Source organism: Mandrillus leucophaeus, unplaced genomic scaffold (assembly GCF_000951045.1).
Source record: "Mandrillus leucophaeus isolate KB7577 unplaced genomic scaffold, Mleu.le_1.0 Scaffold15, whole genome shotgun sequence".
In the NCBI taxonomy this organism is placed as follows: domain Eukaryota; kingdom Metazoa; phylum Chordata; class Mammalia; order Primates; family Cercopithecidae; genus Mandrillus; species Mandrillus leucophaeus.
This window is the reverse complement of record NW_012101476.1, coordinates 648,463-670,513: the sequence shown is the minus strand read 5'-3', so window position 1 is coordinate 670,513 and position 22,051 is coordinate 648,463. Positions and strand designations below refer to the sequence as shown.

Genomic DNA, 22,051 nt, shown 5'->3' with positions numbered 1-22,051 from the left:
AAGAAAATCTGCAATGAAGAGTTGGAGTGGTAGGAAAAGAAGAAAAAGAGGGAACTTGCTTTGCCTTCAGACATATTTGAGTCTCCTGTGTCCTTCAGGAGTTAAAATGGGGCTTTGAAAATAAATAGACTATTTTGTTCATGTGGGGCTAGAGTGTTCCAGGGTTGGAAAGCGTTTTATTAGGTCATTTCATCTATCCCTCTGTCTCTGGGCCTATTCTAATCCCTCTTACTTATAAAAATCACAGAAGAAGGTGATTTCATAAGCTCCCACGACAACTTGTTCCACTAACAATTCATGATCTTAAAACAATCTCCATAGCAGGGAGAAATTCCTCCTATTTCTTCCAAAGCTGGTCTGTCTGCGGGCCAAGGCTGCTCAGAGGCAGCTGGGGTTTTATGAAGTGAGCTCTGGACTTGGATTTAATGGTCTTTGTTCAAATACTGTTATTTTATCCTTGAACAAGTCACATAACTGCTCCAAGCCTCAGTTCCTTAATCTGAAGAGGTTAGTGTGAAGGGGAGAGGAAGTAACATATGTAAATGTGCCTAAGATGGCATCTGGCACAAAGAGATGCTTGAGAGATGTGTGGTGTGGCTTTGGGCTGACCTAGGATCCCCATGGTATGGGCACCTTTTGGATCGACATCTCAGACGTTAACCCTTCGGTTGTTGGATCGTGGGGTTGGGACGGGGGATAGGCACTGCAGCAGCAGGGGCAGCTGAGGGGGCAGTCCTGAGTCAAGGCCATTGGCTGTTTACCAGCCAGTACAAAAGGTTTCAATATTTGAGAGACTGGTTTAGTTGTACTAGTGCACACTGTCTAAATTACCATCCCTAGTGGTTCCTTCAAAGACGCTAAGCACATTCCTGACTCCACTTCTTTGTTTATGCCACTCGTGTCCTCCCATGCCTTCAATACCTTTACAAATCCTCCCAACCCATGAAAATCCAACACAAATTCTGCCTCATACATGATGCAATTCGGCACCAAACTCATAAATCTCATGCCCCACAAGCTTTATCCAGGCTGGAAGAAAGAAGGGGAAAGGTTGTTTTTGTGTGGCTGATTGAGCTGTTGGCTGACTCAAGCAATTACAGAGCCTCAGGTATCATTCAACCTGCAAATTATAGATGAAGACCTGAGACCAGAGAGGCTGTGGGACTCTTCCTAGGCTGTCTTAGTCATCAACAACGGATCTAGAGCCTTGGTCTCCTGACTCTCTGCCTATACTTCTTGTCCATGACTGAGGCCGTTCCTTGAGCCTGGAATGAGAACAGAGTCCTCCCCCACCCTACCAGCACTCCTCCTACCCAGCACTTGCTTGCTGAGTCACACGGAGGGAGGTGGGTAGGGGGAACATATACATTTGTCTGGAGAACACACCAGTCTGGAAAAATGAAGCCAGCCAGGTTCAGTGTGGGTGGAGTCTCCCACCAGGGATCCCACCCTAGCACTCACCAGGGTTGAGGTGCTAGGGAAAATGAAAAGCACTGGTGTCTTTCTGACCCGCCTAGGTGAGTGACCAACTTTAAGCCACGTGTCACGACAGTGGCAGTTTTACTGTTTGTTAGAATCTTGCTTGGCTTAGCTTTTGTAGAACTTGGCTTTTAAATAGAAATTCTTTATATACCAACTTGTTCTGTTGTCAGGGAGATGCTGGCCAGCCTTGAAGCACCTGGTGTGTAGAGACATCTGGAGAGCATGCTTCAGGCTGGGAGGCTTTGAAGTAGATGGTTGTGGGCTTGCGTGTACATGTATGTCTATGATCCCCTTTGCTGGCTGCAAATTCTGTCATCACATCATGGAAAAATTCTTCTTAAGGAAAGTTGCAGGTGCAAAGATGCTGATGTTGGATCAACCGAGGAGACAGTTTTGGTCACAAAAATGGTATTTATGCACTCTGCCAGCACGTGGTTGGCCCAGATGGGGAAAATACTGTTGAGATGGCCAGGCTTCTTTGGGTAAGGGAAATACAGGGCTTTAAGAGCAGTAGGGAACACTGAAGGACAGAGAAGCTTGATGCTTTGGATCTCACAGGATCAGAGTTCAAATCCTGACTTGGCTGCCATTTTAGCTGTGGCTAAACTGACACAGCAGGAATATGGCCTTAAGCAATTCTCCTGCACCTTGAGCATGCTTTGTGGGTAGGGGCTCAGTGTTAATTTGGGATTCTTTCTCATGAGGATCTCAAAGATAACTGTAGCTGGGTATCTCAGGGGAATATGGCCCACAGTTTTAAGTCCTGCAGCCTCAGACATCAGAGTAGACTCAGGGCAGGTAATGTATGTGTGATGGTGGACACACATTATCTGTATGACAGTGGAGAAACCTGCACATGAGTGATCCCTCATGCTGCCATTTTGGTCATATCTCAGTGTTAGGAAACTTACAGCTGCTTTACTTCATTTCCTGACAAGGCAGCAGCTGGAATTGTCGACTTTGCTGTTATCTGGAACAGCTGCTGGGATTTAATAGTGCACTTAGAGGAATTACCTGGAATCACAGCAGGCATTATGAAAGGAGAATGCATTTCTGTAAGCCCATCTAATGTTTGAGGGCAAGAGAGCAGGGGCTTTCCCTCCATAGTGAGTGAGACATAAAAGAGACTGGTTTGTCTGGGATGTTGCCCTGAAGATGAGCAATCATTTCATCTGGGCTGTGCTCAGCATGGCACTCAGCTTGGGCAGTGTGTGAACTTCAGTGGCAAGATCAACTTAGGGGACCTATTTTCAGATCAATTGCTCAAGAAAGCCACCATCTCTGGGCACCTGGGGAGTGACAGCCATCTTGGCTAGGACTTGAGGGCAACTCTGGATAGTTCAGTGCTGAGCCTATCCTCCCACGCACTCCTCTCTGTTGGTCTGGCATCACCAGACTGGCGTCTTCCTCTCTTCTGGGCCCAGTCAATTGACTTCATTCTCTGATACTTAGTAGGTACTCATCTACAGCACCTTGTTGCTGGGCATGCTGTGCTTATCTTAAGGTGGCTTAAAGTCTTTTTGGAAAACAAGTTAATGAACATGCACTTATTAGACAACAATGACAGCCTAGGTTGTGATTCTAAATTGAATCTAAGCAAGGTAGAATGAGATGCTCCTCAACGTACAATGGGGTTACATCCTGATAGCCCATCATAAGTTGAAAATATCATAAGTTAAAAATGCGTTTAATATATTGAACCTACTGAACATCATGGCTTAGCCTAGCCTTAAACCTTAAATGTGCTCAGAACACTTACATTAGCTCATAGTTGGGCAAAATTATCTAACCCAACACCTATTTTGTGATAAGCGTTGAACATTGCATGTGATTTATTGAATATTGCACTTAAAGTAGGAAGCAAAATGGTTGTATGGGTACTTGAAGTACAACTTCTTCTGAATACCCATTGCTTTTGGAGTATTGTAAAGTCAAAAAATCATACGTTGAGCCATTGTAAGTTGGGGACTGTGTCTGCATGTACAAGGCTGATACAAATGCCCTTGGAGCTTGGAAGAGGGAGAAATTTCTGAAGGCCAGAAGAGACTGACTTTGGACAAGTTATGTAAAACCAAAACCCTTGTAACCTTGTTGGGATTCAGGGAGCCATGCCCCTTCTGCTGACCTTGCAATTGATGACCTTTGATCTGAGGCAGTAGTAGAGCTTGGGTTAAATAGAAGGAAAGGGATTCTGCCTCACGTGTTCTTTTGCAAGCTGAGAGTGTCAACTGGCCTGGGGATGACTTGAGATGCATGTGCCAGGTTGTGCTGGTGAGGTGGTCACTTGACCTAGTACCAATACTGGCTTCTGAGTGGCTTCCAGGTATTAACCTTGGCTAATGAGATGGGATTCAAAGCATTTGCAAGTGCCAGTAAGTCAGTGATCACCATTATCTACTGTGCACTTCCTAAATGCCCTGCCCTTTTTGCATAAGCTGGGTCTGACAGCCCTAATCAGTCCTACCTCGTAGATAGCACTGTGGCCCGTTTATTCTAACCTACTTCAGGCCACCATCACTTCTTGTGTACACAAGTGCAATAATGTCCTACAAATCTGCTGACATTCCCTCCTAAACACCCCCTCTCCATCAAATCCATTCTTCTAACTGCGGCTGGCAGAATCTTTCTAAAATGGTTTTCTGATCATGTTAATTCTTTTCTTAAAATTCTTCATTTATTCCCATTGCACTTGGAAGAAAACCCAATCTTATTATGTCCTGTACGGGTTGTCTGACCCTGAATTTTTGTCATTCTTTATTCAATACTCATGTGGCTCCACTGCAACAGCAGCAAACAGCTGGGCTCTACCCATGTGGATCCCTCTACTTGGAATGTCTCTCCTCTTCTCCCTGTCCTCACCTTTTGCTTAGCCTCCACTTACTCATCCTTGGGTGTCACCCTTACCAGACCAGGTTGGCTGCTCCTGTTCCACAGCTCATAGCTTGCTGTACTTTCCCTTTGTATTCCCTAATGAACCCCCATGTGTTATCCATGTAGTTTTCTGTTTAGTGTCTGTCTCCTCTTTCCCTTTCAGGGACCCTTGCAAGGTCCCTGAGTGCAGAGACAACCCCCATTTTGTTGGCTGCTGCTCAAGACCTAGCACAGAAGCCTGCAGCTCAGCAGGCTCTCAGGACATGTTTGAAGAGGCAGTGGCTGCTTTGGGGTTTCCAGAGCTTCCTTGGGAAGTTTCTTCTGTGCATCCCAGTGACCAGAGAACCATTGGAGGTGAAGTGAGCCCCAGCCAACTCAGCGAGATGTTTCCATCTTTAGGTGAGCTTTATGCCCAGGCGCGTAGCAGAAAAAACTGTTTTACTCATAAACCGAGCAAATTTATAGTGGAAATCAGTGGGAGAGAATAAATATGAATCCCCATGATGTCATTTTATGGGCTGCTTTATAGATTGTAATCACCCATTTAGAGTTTGCAGGCTATTAATTTTGTTTGTGCAGAGCCCCAGGACTCTTGGGGACAGAATTTACAGGGCTGTGGTGTCAGACACGTAGTTCTAGGCCTTAAACCCCTGAAAGGTTTTGGAAGGAGAATGACAAGCAGCCTTTGGAGCAGTTGGGGCTTAGGGGTCTTTCCTCTTGCTTTCCTCCTGTACATAATTTTAAAATATTTGTTTACTGTTTTATCATCTTAATTTTACCCTTGTCTTTAGGCCTGTCCTTTCTGTAAGCTAGGTGACTATGTGGGTTTTGCATTCAACCCTTGGTAGAGAGAACTCCCCTCTGAGAACTTGAAGAGATGTAAGGAGGAACAGCACAAGGTCAGACAGAATTGGGTGGAATCCAGCTCCACTCGTTGGCTTGTGATCTAGAGCCAATTTTTATTGTTGTTACTTTTTTGAACCTTCATTTCTTTCTCTATAAGTTGAGACCCATGTCCCCAACCTCAAAGGGTGATTATAAAGATAAAGGAGAGGAAATAGGAAAAGCACTTGGTACTCAAAATGAGTTATAGTTCATAAAATGACTATGATGATTGCTGTTTTAGGGTAAGCTGGTAGAGTGGGAACACAGTGGAAACTAGGAGTCAGGACACCTGGTCCCAGCCCTGTCACTGATGTGCTGGGTGATTTTGGACATACTAGTTAGCCTCTCTGGTCCCAAATTCTGCATTGGGGAAGTAAAATGTTTGGCTCAAAAGATTTTCAGACGTGGTGCTTCTCAGTGTGGTCCATGGACCACCATCCCCTGGAGATTTGTTAGAAATGTAGATTCTCAGGTTCGGCCCCAGCTCTCTTGGCCCAGCAGTGAACATTTTAACAAGCTCTCCAGGTGTCTGGTGGGCACAGTGAAGTCTGGGAAGCATTACCTTGGTTCTAGCACTCTGTCCGATGTTGACTTCCCAAGTAGCAGTCACCTCTGGAGCCTTCCTCTTTGGGGCCTTGGACCACAGTGGCCTTTGACAAGGAGTCTCTGCTGGATCTGTGCTGCACGCGGGGTATGGGAATCTCTGGACAACCAGAAAAGCAGTAGTAACATCTTTAGATAACTGAAGTCAATCCTGCCCATTGGGCAAATGTTAACTGGTTGCTCAGGGCTGCACTGAGTTCAAATACTGAGCCACTCAGGGGCTTCGAATGGCCAAGATTAGGCAGCTTTCAACCTGTGATCCACTTCTGGTAGATTTAAGGCAAAAGCAAATATTTTTGCCGTTCCTTCCAAAGTGCTTTTCCCAAATTATTTTACCATCATGGCACATGTTGACCCTGCCTAGGAGATGCATTCCCCAGAACAAAGCAAACAAGAAGAGGGTCCTCCTCCAGTGGGCTGTCATTTATTGTTCCCCATTCCATGGCCTCAGGACTGACTGCTGATGAAACCTAAAAGACCAGCTTGCAGAAGGTGTGGAAACCTGGGGCTAGGGACCCCTCTGCTATGGACGTGAAGACAGGAGGTGTGACTCACAGTGGGTCGGGGAACCTGAGTGGAATCATCCCTGGAACTCAGAGTCTCTAAGACACACTTATTGGCTCTCCATAGCAATAACAGATGGCAAGATAGTATTATTTTTCTAATCTTTTGCTAAAAACATTCAGTCATTTCTCAGGGACCTCCCTAGTAGAGGAAGACACCTGCATTCTTTCTTGTTCTCATTTTCCCTTCTACCATTTTCCCCGTAGTGTATTTCCAGCCCCATGTGCAGGAAATCGGGTAGCTGAGGTGTGGTTTAAGGGACCCATTGTGGTCCTTATGGCCCATCAACACAATTCCTTAGTGTTGGCCTGCAATATCCATGTTTGTTGTTCTTTTGGGTCAAGGCATGAAAACATCTGTCCACAATGTCAGTCTTATCTCTGATATCAAAGATAGTATCTGAGAAGGGTGATAAACAAATTTAATGTGAAAAGCTGATCATGTTTTGAAGTCAGTAGAGGACTGGATCTGGCAATGAGTATCTTGCAATGAGTCTGTTCTGAATTTCATTGCTGATAAAGAGAAACAGTGGAGTGGTGGTGAAGAGCACAGACCCTGAAACAAGAATTCATGGGCTCAAATTCTGAGTCTTTAAGTCTATGGCCCAAGACTTCACATTTCTAACTGGCTTCCTGGGTATCCTGATGCTGCTGGTCTGCAGGTCACACTCAGGGTGGCAAGGTCAGGCAAGGTCAGAGCACAGCATGGGAGGGACTGTACTGCCTGTGGTCCACAGTGGAAGGTGGAGGAAGCCCACGGGTGACATGACTTACTTATATCATCTACGAGTTTTTTGTGTTTTGTTTCCTTTAGGAAAATTTACTGAAACATTCTTCTTTGCAAAGTATAAAAACAAATATAAAATAGTCTATGGGTATTAGAAAACCAGGTATACTCTGTTTACTTATGGATTTTTCTAGAATGGGGGTCAAGGATGGGAAAGTGATGGAAGACTTAAGTAGTAGAAGTCTATCAGAGGCCCCTTAAGATTAGGAAATGCCCTCAGTGGGCTTCAGTATCCTTTATGAGATAATGCATAAGTGAGTGGACCATGAGGAGAGGAGAGGAGAGAAGAACAAGACCCTCCCCTAAGGACTATACAAGACACATACCCATGGAAAGATGGATGCTGTGATACAGTGACCCTGTGAGACAGTGCTGGTGGAGTCAATATGAATAATGGGAGAAGGAACAGTCACTTCTGTCCACTCTTCTAAATGCCATCGGAAATGAGCTCATTTAGTGTTCAGAGCAGAGTAGGTATTATTACCTCCACCTCAAACATGGAGAAACTGAGGCCAGAGAGATTGGTAATTTTCCCAAGGCTACACAGCTTGCAAGTGGTAGAAAGGGGATTTGAACTCAGTGATACAGCAGTAGGTAGACAAATCCCTAGGCAAACACAGGTGGGTCCCCATTGAAACTCCACCTGCATACCAAAGCCAGTTTAAAGCCTGAAAGCTAAGCTACAAGTCTTGGGTAAAGCCACAGACTGGATTGAGAACCTCTCTTCCCATTTGGCATGCTTTCCTCTGATTAACCCCTACTCCTTCACCTATACCCACCCTTCCCCAGTTGGTTTTTACACTGTTGCCTTTTTTTGCATACTCACAGACCAATCAGTATGCACCCCCCATTCTGAGCCCATAAAAACCCTGGACTCAGTCACACTGGGACACAGAGACCACCCAATTTTGGGTGGTGGACCATTCTCATGTCCCCTCTCTGCTGAGAGCTGTTTCAGCACTCAATAAAAATTTTCACCTTGCTCACCCACTGGCTGGCAGCATAACCTCATTCTTTTTGAATGTGGGACAAGAAATTGGGACCCTGGAAAATGCAGGGGCTGAGCACACAGACATGGTAGCTGTGGGATCTGCACCAGAGTAGTCAGGGTGTCTCCTACAGTGGGCCTGGACCTGAGAAATGCTTGTGGGGGGAATCGCCAGCTGGAAGTCTCTGACCCACAGAGTGACCAAGAAAAACCCTGCATCATCAGAACTGGCCACAGGACAGCATTAATTAAGTGCTTAAGGAACAGTGTGGGGGCTGGCAGCAACCCAGGTATGCACAAAAGACAGGATTTTCAACCAAGAGCTCCTAAAGCTCAGAGAAGTAGCCCCTTTCCCAGGTCTGGATCCATGGATTGGGAGCAAGTTGCTCCACCATTTGGTGGAAGGAGGCTTGGAAATCAGAGGGGCCAGGACTGAGTCCTAGGTCTGCTGTTTATTATCTTTGTGACCTTATGGGAGCCTGACTCTAATCACTGCCTCCCCACTTACTGTGAGAAGGAAGTTAAAGGAGATGGCATGTGTAAAGGGCCCATCCAACACCTAGGACATGGTGCACCCCTAATATTTGGCAGCTTGTCTCCACTTTGCCCATTCCTGCTCCCAAGCCTTGGAGTCTGAGATGAGAGGTCACTCCACCTGGCTTTAATTGAGTTTGTTTTGAGTCCCCATAGGCTCACTGGGACTCTGCTTTCTGATGGGTTGAAAACATTAAGCTGTTGTGAGATGCTCCCATTACTGTGATTTAAAAGCATCTAGGATGCCTAGCGTAGCTTTCACACTGGATTGCCAATTTCTCAGAGAATTAAACATTTAGTGCCCAATCAGATATTTTTCTATCTGCATACATGTGGAAGTGTGTGCTCGCCCGCCTCTAGGGAGTCAATTGAAGTGCAGTTGAAGCCAACTCACTAATTTTCCAGTGTGTGGTAGGATCTTCGTGGTTGGTGAAATGAGTTGTGTATAATTTGTTGGACTGTATCTATGAAAGTAGAAGATGGAGAGGAAACGAGGTCTGCCATAAAGGGAAGAGCTTGGTATGGATGCAAGAGGAGAAAGAAGGGGGAAATAAAATCCTTCAAAAGTCCATCTAGTTTACCTAGAAACAGATTTACTTAAAAGTTTTGAGAAATTTGTTTCTGATGATGATCCTTATAAGTCACTATTTCTTATGGAATCAAGCCAGCATTAAAGTTATCTTGCATTCTCAGCATGGCTGGTTTAGAGAATTAGGTCATTTGTAAGTCAAAAGATTGCTACAAAATTCAAAATAAATAAATTCCAGGTATCTGAGCTTAAGCTGGCTGGGAAGAAGGACTCAATTTGAGGCAGGTTTTCTCATTTGCCAGCTTAGAATTGCCTTCAAGGTATTTTCCCTATCTCAGAACAACAAAGACACTGCCTGAGGAAGAATCTCTCCTTTATTATGGTGTTCTGCAACCTGAGTCAGTGAAGTTTTGATTCTCCTGGAAGAGGCTGGCCAACTACTCATTAACTGCAGGGATTGAGGGGTTTCAGGCATCAGATGGAGGTGGGGACAGACTGGAGCCAGAGTTCTCGATTCCACTGCATGTTACAACCATCTGGGGAGCTTTTAAAAATGCTGATGCCCAGGCCTCACTTCCACGAATGGAATCAGAACCTGTGGGGCCAGCGAGTGCCCTAGGATTTCTGTGAGCAGCTAGGGCTCAGAACCACTGGGTCAGATGTTCCCTAAGGATCTGGCAAGGATTTTATGAATTTAGGTTTAAGAGCACCTGAAGGAGTCTAGAGGGGCTGGAGAAGAAAGGAGATGGTGGCTTGGTAGGCACCTACATCCCCAGGGGTGCTGGTAGAGACTATGCTGCAAAATTACCCAGGAAGAAGTGAGTCTTTAACATTGCAGCCATTACTATGCATGAAATGGCAATTAAAATATCATATTTTCTTAACTCAAATACGTTGATTAGAAGGATGCACCATTGACTTAATACCTGCTTTTTTGGAGGATGGGTGGGAGAAAACTCTATTAAGTATGTATTAACATATGCACTAATTGTAAGATAGATCTCAGGTTCACAAATCATTTTATGTTGGAAAATGTGCTTCTTGAAATTGATCTAACAACATAATGATAGAGTGCCTTACATGGATTACTCTGCCTAATCCTCAAACAACTCTACCTATGAGATAGATGCTAACATCCTCCCCATTGTATGGGGGAGGGAGTTGAGGCACAGAGAATAGTTGAATAGCTTATTCCAAGTCACAGGTAGTCCAGAGCTGGTCAGTGATGGACTGGAATTCAAAGTGTGTTTTTCAGAGGTAGCCCAGAAAATGTAGTGAGATCCAAGGCTGTTGCTTTCTCAGGTCTCTTACCTTCCCCAGAGCCAGGGAGGTGGCTTTCCCTTAGTCAGGGTCCCGAATCTCCCAAGTGCAGAGGCATCCTGCACTGGCTGTCATGCCCTGCACAGGGTACCTGGCTTAGGAAGTGAGTGGGAATGAAATCTGGCTTGAGGTCCCTTACCAGGCCCTGAGCCCAAGGGTTTATTTTTTCTAATGCCACAGAGGCTCAGCATGAGCTGATGGACCCCAGCCCAGGGAGAGAAGCCACACTGACTGAGCTGAACAGTGGACATGGCCTCCCTACCACGCCTGGTGGTTCTTTCACCTTTCTGCGCACAGCGTCTTAAAGAATCACTCTAGTGGGTTTGTCTGATGACAGGGGACCAGGGAGAAGGAATTGGAGATCCTTGTAACTCTGGGAACCTTGATGCTATGCCTTTAGGACAAAAGCCCCCACTTTCCATGCCAGTTTGCCCCAACCGTGTGGCAGAAATGGCAAAGGGGAGTGCGGGCTGAACAGGACCTTTGGAAAACACCAGCTTCTGAATTCCCGTCCCTCGGTCTTCTTGTGCAGGCTTTCCCCCTCTTTGTTTTTCCCTTTTCTTAAACTCCTTGACGTGATGGCAAGCTGAACCTCTTAGAGCTGCATTCCAGAACAACCTGGGTAATGGAAAGTACAAAAACAACTTAACCTTGTTTCCAAAACTTGATGGGTTATACCGACTTCTCAGAAAGTGTCCATTTGGACCCAAAATGTGAAATAACATTTTGAGGCTCGTTGGAGGGGGGCCAGAGGGTTACGCAGCTGCAGGCATGGGCCAGATGGGAAATCCAGATGCTGGCCTAGGGAGCAAGGTACTTTCTGCTGCTCATGCAGGCTGTCAGAGCAGCAGCCTTCTTAGGACCCTCACTGCAAGCTTTAAAATGTTATTCCTTAGGGAGAATTTCAGATAGGAGGGAAGGCTTAATCAATACATGCAACGTTTCACTGGCATTAGAATGATGTTTTGTTATGTTTTTTTAATGGGAGATGATTGGTGGTAATAGTAAGTCAGGGAGGGCGTTGCAGGGTGTGGTCTTCAACTTTCTCCGTCTTTATCACATGCCAAAAGTTGCTCCATTTCAGCATGCAATCTAAATTTAAATAGTCTTCTGGCTTTTATGAAAGCCCCCTAGCTCATCCGTGCAGTAAGACTGAGCTACTATGAAACCAGCACTGATGAACATATATGTGTGGAAATACAATGACAACAAAATCAGTTCTTCAAAAGACATGTTTATTATTCCTTCAGCAGGAAGGCCCATCTGATGCTCTGGGGCGCAGGTTTCATGAGTGTTCAGGGCAGTCTCTGCCCAGGCCAGCTCCTTCCCTGATTGTCCACAGTGCTGATCTCTTACGGACTGTCCTGCCTGCCCTACACACAATGAGAGCCAGTCTGGAGGAAGGTTTGGTGGCCATCGCTCTGGGGTACACTGGAAAGAACTCTGCTGAATGCCGAGGGCCATTTCCCCCTAGACTTGCTGGTATTCAGTGTGGAAGTGGGAGGGAACTCAAATGAGGGGAGCTGTAGGAGGTCACATGATGTGGTAGGACCTAAACTCAGCTGGGTATTAGAATCATCTGGAGATTTGATCTTTTTTCAGTTCGGGTGCCCTCTCCTGCCTTGTTGCCATAGATCTGCAGTGCAACCCAGACCTCCATTTAAAATAAGCTGCCAGGTCAGGTGCGGTGGCTCACACCTGTGATCCCAGCACTTTGGGAGGCTGAGGTGGGTGGATCACCTGAGGTCAGGAGTTCAAGACCAGCCTGGCCAATGTGATGAAACCCTGTCTCTATTAAAAGTATAAAGATTAGCCGAGCATGGTGGTGCAAGCCTGTAGCCCAGCTACTCAGGAGGCTGAGGCAGGAGAATCGCTTGAGCCCGGGAGGCGGAGGTTGCAGTGAGCCGAGATCACACCACTGCACTCAGCCTGGGCATCAAGAGTAAAACTCTATCTCAAAATAAATAAATAAATAAATAAATAAATAAGCAAGCTCCACAGGTATTCATGAAGGTTCAGGTGGCCTTTCTCATCAGCCCATTCCCCAGGATCCTTCTCTCAGTCCTTTTTGTTGACAAGCTATCTCTGGTTTAGCAGCAGACACAAGGTTCAATTATTGTTCCATCCTTGTGACACAATGATTGGATCTGGTTTGGATACAAATGCATAGGTTGCCAGTTTCTTGACAACTTTAAGGGCCTGACTGGTGAGGAAAAGGCAAAGTAAAGGCCTGAGAGATGGATAGAAATTGCTGTCCCCAGGTTTAGTCAGCAACTTTTGATGTTGCTCCTGGGTCTACTGTGTGTACTCATTTGAGGGCCGGTTATCACACAGGTCTCCCTTTGGGTCTCCCTCTTGGAATCCAGGCATGATAAATTAACCAGAAAATTAAAGACATCTTCCCTTCTCCACTCCTATCATGTTCAGGTCTTGGGAGTGAGGAGAGGAATGGGGGAGCAAACATAGCTTGGCTGGAGAAGGAGGCGGTTTTGATCTTTTCTTCTGCCCTTCCTTTCAAAGGTAGAGGCCGTCTTCTTTATAGCATCTGTCTTGGGGAGCAGTCACATTAATTACGTGTGTATTTAGAGCTTTACAAGCCTTGTCACCAGACGTGTGTAGTGCCTCACAGTTTACAAAATAGGTTCACATACTAATCTCTTTTGACTTAATGAGATGATGACTCAGCTGGTTATAAATCATCAAAGCAGCACCATGGACCATGCATGACAACCATGGAACTAGGGTGAAGCTGTCGCTTGAATGAAAGAAAATGATAAAGGCTTATGTTCCCCAAGCCACAAAAGAAAATAGCTGTAAAATTTCCACTGAGGCTTTTTCTGTTACATCTTTAGCTCTTTAAAAATCTGATATTGAAGATACCTAAGAAGTTTGGCAACCATGTCCTGTAGATGAAATGTGGGTGGAGCCAATTGATTGGGCTTCAAATTGCATAATGTTGGGTGTGGTGAGGTCACTTGCTTTGGCTCTACGCTTGGGACAAGAGACAGTGGGAATGTGTCCTTGTTTTGTAGTTCTCTGGAAGCCAGAGGAAGGTTATGATTATAAACTTAATCTCTCAGTTTTCTCTGCATCTCAGCCTTCTTCACAGGGGGTAGGACCTCTGTCCTCACAAGTCAGGGGGTGGTCTCAGCTTCTGGAGCAATGAGGCAAGTCTGCACCCTGTTGGATGTCTTGGGTACAACCAGGTTATTGATTCAAAGGCAGGGGAAGTCCAGGCTCACAAAAGACTTTCCCAAAGCTCCAGAAGGAACTTTGTTCTTCTCTACATTCCCCCACCCCACACACACATCCAGGCATTCCTCTTAGATTTTATAATTTCTTTGGAGCAGATTGGCAGGTAGGACCTCTCGTCTGTTTTCTTCATACCGCCATGTCATCAGCTTGACAAATGAGACAGACACGTGCTAGAGTGGAGATAGCATTCTGTGAAGAGCGTAGTGATGAGGCCAGATGGCTGCCAAGCTCACCCCAGTGTGGGGCTGGTATAGCAGCTCTATCCACGAGTCTGCTACCATCAGACCAACTAAGGGAGATGTTTCTCATGCATCACCTTTCATTGGAACTGGTAGTGTTACGGAAAATCTGTCCTGTCCCCAGCAGAATGATCAATCAGGGATGATGAGCTTCCACTTGGGGCAAACATGGCTGATGGTCCCCCTTCTGACACATGAATTAGTTGGTTTTAAAAGGTGTACCTCGTTATTGGTTCCCTCTTGCTGCTGTAACAAATTACCACAAACTTAGTGACTGCAACAATATAAATTTATTGTCTTACAGTTTTGGGGGGTCAAAGTCCCAAATCATCTCACTGGGTTAAAGTCAAGGTGTCAGCAGGACTGGAGGCTGGCTCTGGGGAGACTCTGCTTCCTTTCTTTTTCTAGCCTCTAGGGGCTGCCTATGCTTCTTGGTCCATGGCCCCTTCCTCACATCACTTCTTACTTCTGCTTCTGTTGGCAGATCTTCTTCTCTGATTCTGACCTTCTACCTCCCTTTTATAAAGACCCCTGTGATTACAGCAGGCCCACCTGGATAATCAAGGACAATCTCCCCATTTCAAGATCCTTAACTTAATCACACCAGCAAAGCCCCTTTTGCCATGTAAGGTCACATATTCATGGGTTCTTGGGATTAAGATACTGGCATCTTTGGGGGTCACTATTTTATCTATCACAATTTCCAGTCAGTGATTTCTTGATTTATTTACCGGAGCCTCAGGGAGCATTGCATTTGCCCTTTTACAAAATTACTTTTAAAGAGATTAAGTATGTACTTGCAAAAATGAAAAAAGTTAATTTGTTTGAAATCATATGCTTTACAATATCTCTTCATCCCCAGTTTCTAATGCCCCATTTCCCCTTCCCAGAGCTGAAAACTATGTTTATTAATAATCTCTAGTGTACGCTTTCAGTGAGAATCTATGCAGATACAAGCATGTATGCACACATATATGCATGTCTATGAATAACTTTCCCATTTGAAAAATGATAGTGCACTTTCACACTACTGTCTTTGTTTTTTGGTTTTGGGTTTTTTTTTTTTGGACAGAGTTTCACTCTTGTTGTCCAGGCTGGGGTGCAGTGGTGTGATCTCGGCTCACTGCAACCTCCGCCTCCAGGATTCAAGTGATTTTCCTGCTTCAGCCTCCGGAGTAGCTGGGATTATAGGCACGCACCATCTTGCTGGCTATTTTTGTATTTTTACTAGAGGCAGGGTTTCACCATGTTGGCCAGTCTGGTCTTGAACTTCTGGCCTCAGGTGATCTGCCCACCCTGGCTTCCCAAAGTGCTGGGATTACAGGTGTGAGCCACCACACCCAGCCTCACACTATTTCTTAATGATCTACTCACATCAGACCTACATACCTGCTTTTTAAAATAGCTACATAGTTTTACATTGCATTAGTGTATCCAAATATATGTAACTGGGAGCCCCTTATCAATAGATTGTTTCTTTTCTTTTCTTTTTTTGACACAGAGTCTCACTCTGTTGTCCATGCTGGAGTGGGCATAATCTTGGCTGACTACAACCTTCGCCTCCTGGGTCCAAGAGATTCTCCTGCTTCAGCCTCCTGAGTAGCTAGGATTACAGGCGTGTGGCACCAGCCCTGGCTAGTTTTTGTATTTTTAGTAGAGATGAGGTTTCACCATGTTGGCCAGCCTGGTCTGGAACTCCTGACCTCAGATGATCCTCCCACTTCAGCCTCCCAAAGTGCTGGGATTACAGGCGTGAGTCACTGTGCCTGGCCCTGATTGTAACATTATTTCTAATCTTGTGCTGTAATAAACAATGTAACAGCAAATGCCTTCTTACATTGGTGTTTGCACACATGTGCCAGTGTATCTATGGGGTAAACTCCTATGAGTGGCATTTTGGGTCCCAGGTTATGTGCACCTTAAATAATGATAGTTGTTGCTGCATTGCCTTCCAAGATGTGTATATGAACATATGCTTAGAGACCATGGCACCTGGGCCTGGTCAAACACCATGCTCAGCAGGGCTCTGCCATGTTACTCACCAATAGCTCTGGGGACATCTCATTATAGTTCCGCCTCTGACAATGTCCACCCTCCAGGCAGTAGCTCACTAGTTGGGGGTTAAGTCAAGGATGACAAGTACACCCATTGGGCAAGCCACTGCAAACCTAGGCCCAGAGTTGAAACCAGGACAAACATGTTCACTCTTAAGGCTATTCATTAAACATCATATTCCAAGCTATTCTGTCAAATTCTAGGGACACAGCACTACGTCTCCTTGAAAACCTCTGATTCCTTTTGTCTGTCCACATTGGTGGAGCTAGACAGTGTCGAGACTTTGATTTGAGTACCACAGTGGCGGGCTATTCTGGGAGGAACAGACCTGAAAGAGGCAGCACATTTAGCAGAGATTGCAGCCACACCGGCTGGGGCCAGAGGGCTTGGATGTGACACAGCTATTGTTTGTGAAAGAGATTTGATGCTTCATTAGAGAAAAACTGTGTACAGAAACCTGGCAGAGACTTCTTAATGGCATTCTGATTAAAGGAGCAAACAACCTAAATGCCAGATTAGTAGCATTTCGGGAAAGAATGCATGATGGGGACTGCATTTCTATTTTCTTCTTTCCCTCAGCCTTGCTCTGCAGCATACGTTTGTCACTTTGAGGACATGAGAAAGGGGCTCTCTGATGTAGCAGAGAAAGAGCTGGAAAGCAGAGAGGCATGGAAACTTTCAGCTTTCTGGCAGTCCAAGGGGAAGGTTGGAGGTTCTGATACAGTGTATGCAACTCCCAGGGTCCAGAGATAAAAGTCTAGACGGTCCAGTGGATCACCTTGGAATGCAAGGCTATGTGGATGTGCACCAGTCCTTCCACCAGGAACTTTCCAGAATGGTTAAGAAAGGAAACCACAATGCCCCCGAGAGTCAGGGCTGTCATGCACATGAATGGTTACCTCTTTTCTGCCATGGCCTCAGAACATGGTAGAGCTGATATCAAGGGAACCAGCGTTTCTCCCTCAGAACCATGCTTTAGGAGCTATGGTTGTACCCCCCGTTCTTCTTTGGGCAAACTCATTAGGAGGGGTAGTTCTCTCTTAGACCTTCAAGATGGGGATATGCCTGGACAGGGTGAGGCACTAAGGGTCTCTCTCTCTATAGACAATGAGGAAAATTCCCTATACATTGGCCAAAGTGATCTTTTAAATGTAAATGAAATCAATTGTAAGTTCAAAACTCCTTGCCATGGCATTGGCCCCTGACACATGTCCCATTGCTCAGATGCATTGGCCACATTGGCTTCTGGAGGCTCTTGAAGCACACCAAGGTAGTTCTTACTGGGGGGCCTTTGACTACTGTTCCCTCTGCCTGCCACGCCCTTCTCCTGGCCCTTCAAAGCTAGAACTATTGCATTCTTCAGATCTCAGCAGAGATGTTCCCTTATCAGCTGATATAACCCCCGACCCACCACTCCTGCCACCTCGATGCTAATTTCCTTCATAATCCTAACACAATCAGGAACTCTTCTTATTCATGTGTTTGATTGCTTATTTGCTTATTGTATTCCTGCCCAATGGAATGTAAGTTCTAAGAGGACAGGGATCTGGTTAGTCAGATTCAATGCTTGTAGAGGTCAGAGCCCAGCCATAAAAACAAGGTGGTTCAAGAGAGTATATTTAATGTAGGGAATTAGTGCCCTAGCATCAGAAGAGTGGAGTGGCTAAGTAGGTCACTGTAGGGCAACCCAGAGGTTGACAAGAGAAAGGAACTGGGGTCTGGAAGGACAAAAAGAGGAGGTGGTATCATGGAGGAGACCTAATCATGGCTGAAGAACAGAGAGGAGAGGGACAGCTTCCAACTTCTCCCTTCCTTCCACCCTCTGGGCTTTGCCCAGTGCTTCCATTGGCCAAATCCAGTATGATCCAGTTGGCAAAGGTGCCAGAAAACATAGTGGGGGTCACCCCTGTAATTAAGAACAGGGCAGGCAATAGGTGGTAATTCATCTGAAAACACTGAAATGACTGGTGCCTTGCTCTGTCTCCAGCTGTCTTGACACATAATAGGTCCTCAGCAAGCAATTGTTGGATGGATGAATGAATGGAACACACCACTCCAAAGGAGTCAGCTTTCAGGTCAACTCTAACAGAGTGGATCTTGACATTAAAATGCCACAGCCTAAGAGGGAAGGGCTCTGCAGGCTGGGCTTAACAGTTGGAGACTTCCTGAGGCAGGATCTCAGTTGGCTGCCTCTTCTATCTCTGCTGCCCTGCCCAGAGGAGGGTGAAGGATTCTTATCTCTGGAAATAACACTCTTTCATGAGCTCTTTAATCTGAGCCCGCTGACACTTTTATATATGCAGGGTTATGTTACTTGAGGAATTCCTTTGAAGACAATTTTAAACTTTCATCCCTTAGTTCAGTTTTAAAGTTTGTAACATTTGGTGCCCTTCTCAGAGCCCTGGATTTACTCCTGGCATAAGGATGTTCAGGGCAGGGCTGAGCTGGAGGTGAACTCCGCATTCCTAGTGATCCTTAACTGGTGGCCCTGGGGAATTTATCTAACATACTGGAGCCTCTACTGGTCCGTAAGGCAGAATTAAGAACACCTTGAAGGGAACATGAAAAAATGAAATAAACAACCCAAGTAAAGCACCAGCACATATGAGGCACTTGAAAATGTTCATTCCTTTTCCCCCAGACACTGGGAAATAGTTTAGGTGACTCCTATCCCAGGACCCAGGAAGCAGCTCACCCCAGCCTCTCTATGTTGATTTTTAGATTTCCTTCTGCTGATTATTCTCCATGGAAGACAGTTGGAGCAAAAGAGGTAGTTGGCCATCCATTAATACATATCCTTCTCATTGGGACATTTCGCCCTGCTAAGGGAGTAATCGTGGATTTTCTGTGAATTTTCCTTTAAGCGTTTTCTGTGTTAAAAAAATTGTAGTCTGCCTAAACTGATTAATGTAGGTAATTTATGGAATGCATGTTTTTCTTTTTTCTCTCTTCCTTTTTCTTCTTGCTGAGGTGGTACCTTTGCTGCCTCGTCCCTGGAGTTTTGCATGAGAGCTGAATTTTGAGCTGCAACAGTTTTTCCATTTGAATGTTAGAGTTGACTGGTACTTTATCAAAGTTCTGTAAGCACATTTCATACAGGAAATCTCAGCAGGTTAGAATCCAGGGACTTTTTATTTTAACCTCTAATGACAATGATACTGACCTGTAATTAAGTCATTTCTGGAAGTTACTTCAATTGACTTGCAGAAAGGAAGGCAGAAACCCTTGGAAGCTAGTGCTGAATTCATGGGGAAGAGAGGCAAGGGAAGCTGTGGTTTGGGAGGAGGGCTCATATGTAGTGTGGGGCATGTATGTGTGCTAACTTTCCTGGGTTTCTGTCTGAATTGCTAATATAACATTAGGTGAAAGGCATCTTGTCAAGAATGCTGCATGTCTGGTGGACTTCCTGAATATCGAATCTCCGAGCCTTCTTTCCACTGCCCCTCCTGGCCAGCCTCATGAGACACTGATGAGAAAGATGCCGTGGCTTTCAAAACAGTTAACCTCTCCTCTGGCAATTCACAGCACTGGGTTTATTCAAGCTTACGATGACACAGAATTTTCCTTGCTTTGAAAAGTACTGGTTAAGTCTTTCTGTCTCCTGCCCTTCAAAAGCAGAGTCATTGTGTTTGTTTTTTTCAGAGGTACCATCAGGGTTGTCAGAAAGTGGAATTTCCCGCGAGGTCAGAATTTCTTCAGCCTTCATTCATGACCTTAGTACTTTCAGTTTTGAAAGACACACTTGCTCTATTTTGAGCACTGGAGGAAAACATCTAACTCCCAGTTATGGGTCTGCATACGTAAATAATTGGGTAATGGGATTAAAGTGCTTGAAGATACAACTCTTCCTCGGGTGCCCCTTTTCTTTTTTTTTCTTTTTTCTTTTTCTTTTTTAATTTTTTTATTATTATACTTTAAGTTCTAGTGTACATGTGCACAATGTGCAGGTTTGTTACATATGTATACTTGTGCCATGTTGGTGTGCTGCACCCATCAACTCATCAGCACCCATCAACTCGTCCTTTACATCAGGTATAACTCCCAATGCCATCCCTCCCCACTCCCCCCTCCCCATAATAGGCCTGGTGTGTAATGTTCCCCTTCCCGAGTCCAAGTGATCTCATTGTTCAATTCCCACCTATGAGCGATCAGGTGCCCCTTTTCACACATAAGGAAAGTGGAGTGCGAAGGGCACTGGCTCAAGGGCAGGAGTGGTGGGGACCCCAGGCCTTCAGTCCCCCATTTAGTGGGAGGTTGTAAAGCCTGATTTGACTTCTTACTACAAGCACCGCTGCTTCTATTACATCCTCCATGCCCTTTTTATTTCAAAATCACTTTAATATGTTATTTCATTTAATCTCCACCACAACTATTTCTATTTAAAAATTTTGTTAGATAATCAGTAGTGCTCGAAATATGATCCAATTTGGAAAAAATATGAAGAAAAATTATCTTTTAGAGACAACCTAATTCATGGGACTTTTCAACATTTTTATTCTTTAGATAATTATACAATAAAATGGACTTTTAAAAAAAATTCGGTATACAGGTCTATGAATTTTCACACATGTAACCACCACCATAATCAGCGAAACTGTGCCTTTTCCCCATCAAACTGCCTCCCTCCATCTCTAACCCCTGGCAGCCAGGGATCTGTTTTTCATCACAATAGTTCTATCTTTTCAAGAATCTCAAATAAGGAGAATCCACAGTATGTAGCCTTTTGAGACTGGTTTCTCTTATGGACTTTTTTTTTTTTTTTTCCTCAGTTAGAAATTTTATTTAAAATAAACAATCCATTGAACTTGCCTATTTGCCAAACGATATCCACAGGTAGAAATTTGCAAGGATAACTCTGGATAAGCATAGTAGGCCATCTATTTCATTACGAAGGAAAATTTTGATGTACTGTTTTGAAGGCTCTATTTACAGTCCCTTGTATTTAAACGATATCTATTAAATTAGTGTTATATTGAAATAGCCATTAAAACAAAACAAAAGAAAAGTCTTATATGGACCAGGCACTTGTTAAGTACTCTATAATTTCGTTTAAGCAAATATACATCCTTTGTGGGTCATCTGTGTCATTTCGTTATTTACTCCTCTTGTACAAGCTTGGCAGGGTTTGAGTGGTTCTTTAAAAGAGAAGTTGATGATAGGGAGGGACCTTAATTTCTGTCCCAGGTGCTGACACCTGGTGGGCCCTTGGTAACTTCCGCTGCTGTCCATTTCCCTTGTGTAAGTGCAGATGGCAGTTGTGTGCCTGGAGGGAGGCCGGCTGGAGTTCCAGATGCCTGCTGATGATTGGAATGTTAGGGACTTAGTGACATGTGCTGGAGTCATGGGGTCCTCTCAGACACTTAGAGCACGCAGGCCGTAGGGGAGCCCTGTGCCTTTGGGGCTGGCTGAGGCCGGGGAGTGGAATGTTTGCTTGGTTCAAGGTGGAAAGGAAACTGCTCCCGTATGTGGTTTGCCTGCCAAGGAGCTAATTAGGAGAATGGGTTTGGTGATTTTGATCTGACAGCCAGCAGGAGACTTCCCAGGGAGCCGGAGGAGATAAACCTGTCAAGAGGTTCCCAGCTGTGTTAGGGCCAGGATTGTCATTGCTGCTAGGCAGGGCTTTGGTCCTCCCAAAACGAGAGTGAGCAGGTTGCAGCATTCTTTCTCACAGCACCAAGGAATCATAGACTCGATGGCTAAGTGAGGCAGAACGAACCACACAGTGTGGTCAGCCAGCGCCAGCCTTTCTTCTTGCCTGGCCTTGTGGATGGTGTTCACTTTTGAGACACAAACTCCGGGTTATGCTGTGAAACTGCACTTCTTTGTCTCTCAAAAAAAAAAAAGGCCTGTTAAAATGCGAGTATGAGTAGCCTTTTATTTCAAGCCTCAGATCTCCTTTAATCAGGCCATCAATTGGCCATACTGATAGCTGTTATTAAC

At 45.1% G+C, this 22,051-nt stretch overlaps 1 protein-coding gene across 16 annotated transcripts in view; it reads left to right on the top strand.

Annotated features, from left to right (window-relative positions):
- The window catches only part of KCNMA1 (potassium channel, calcium activated large conductance subfamily M alpha, member 1), a 770,521-nt gene that overhangs the window by 322,393 nt on the left and 426,077 nt on the right, over nucleotides 1–22,051 (top strand). Inside the window, exon 2 of one of the 16 annotated variants that reach the window (XM_011974878.1) lies at nucleotides 6,206–6,372. The exons of the other annotated variants lie outside the window; for them this stretch is intronic. The gene's annotated coding sequence lies outside the window, so the exon portion shown is untranslated. The remainder of the gene's footprint in view (nucleotides 1–6,205; nucleotides 6,373–22,051) is intronic. 16 annotated transcript variants of the gene reach the window in all.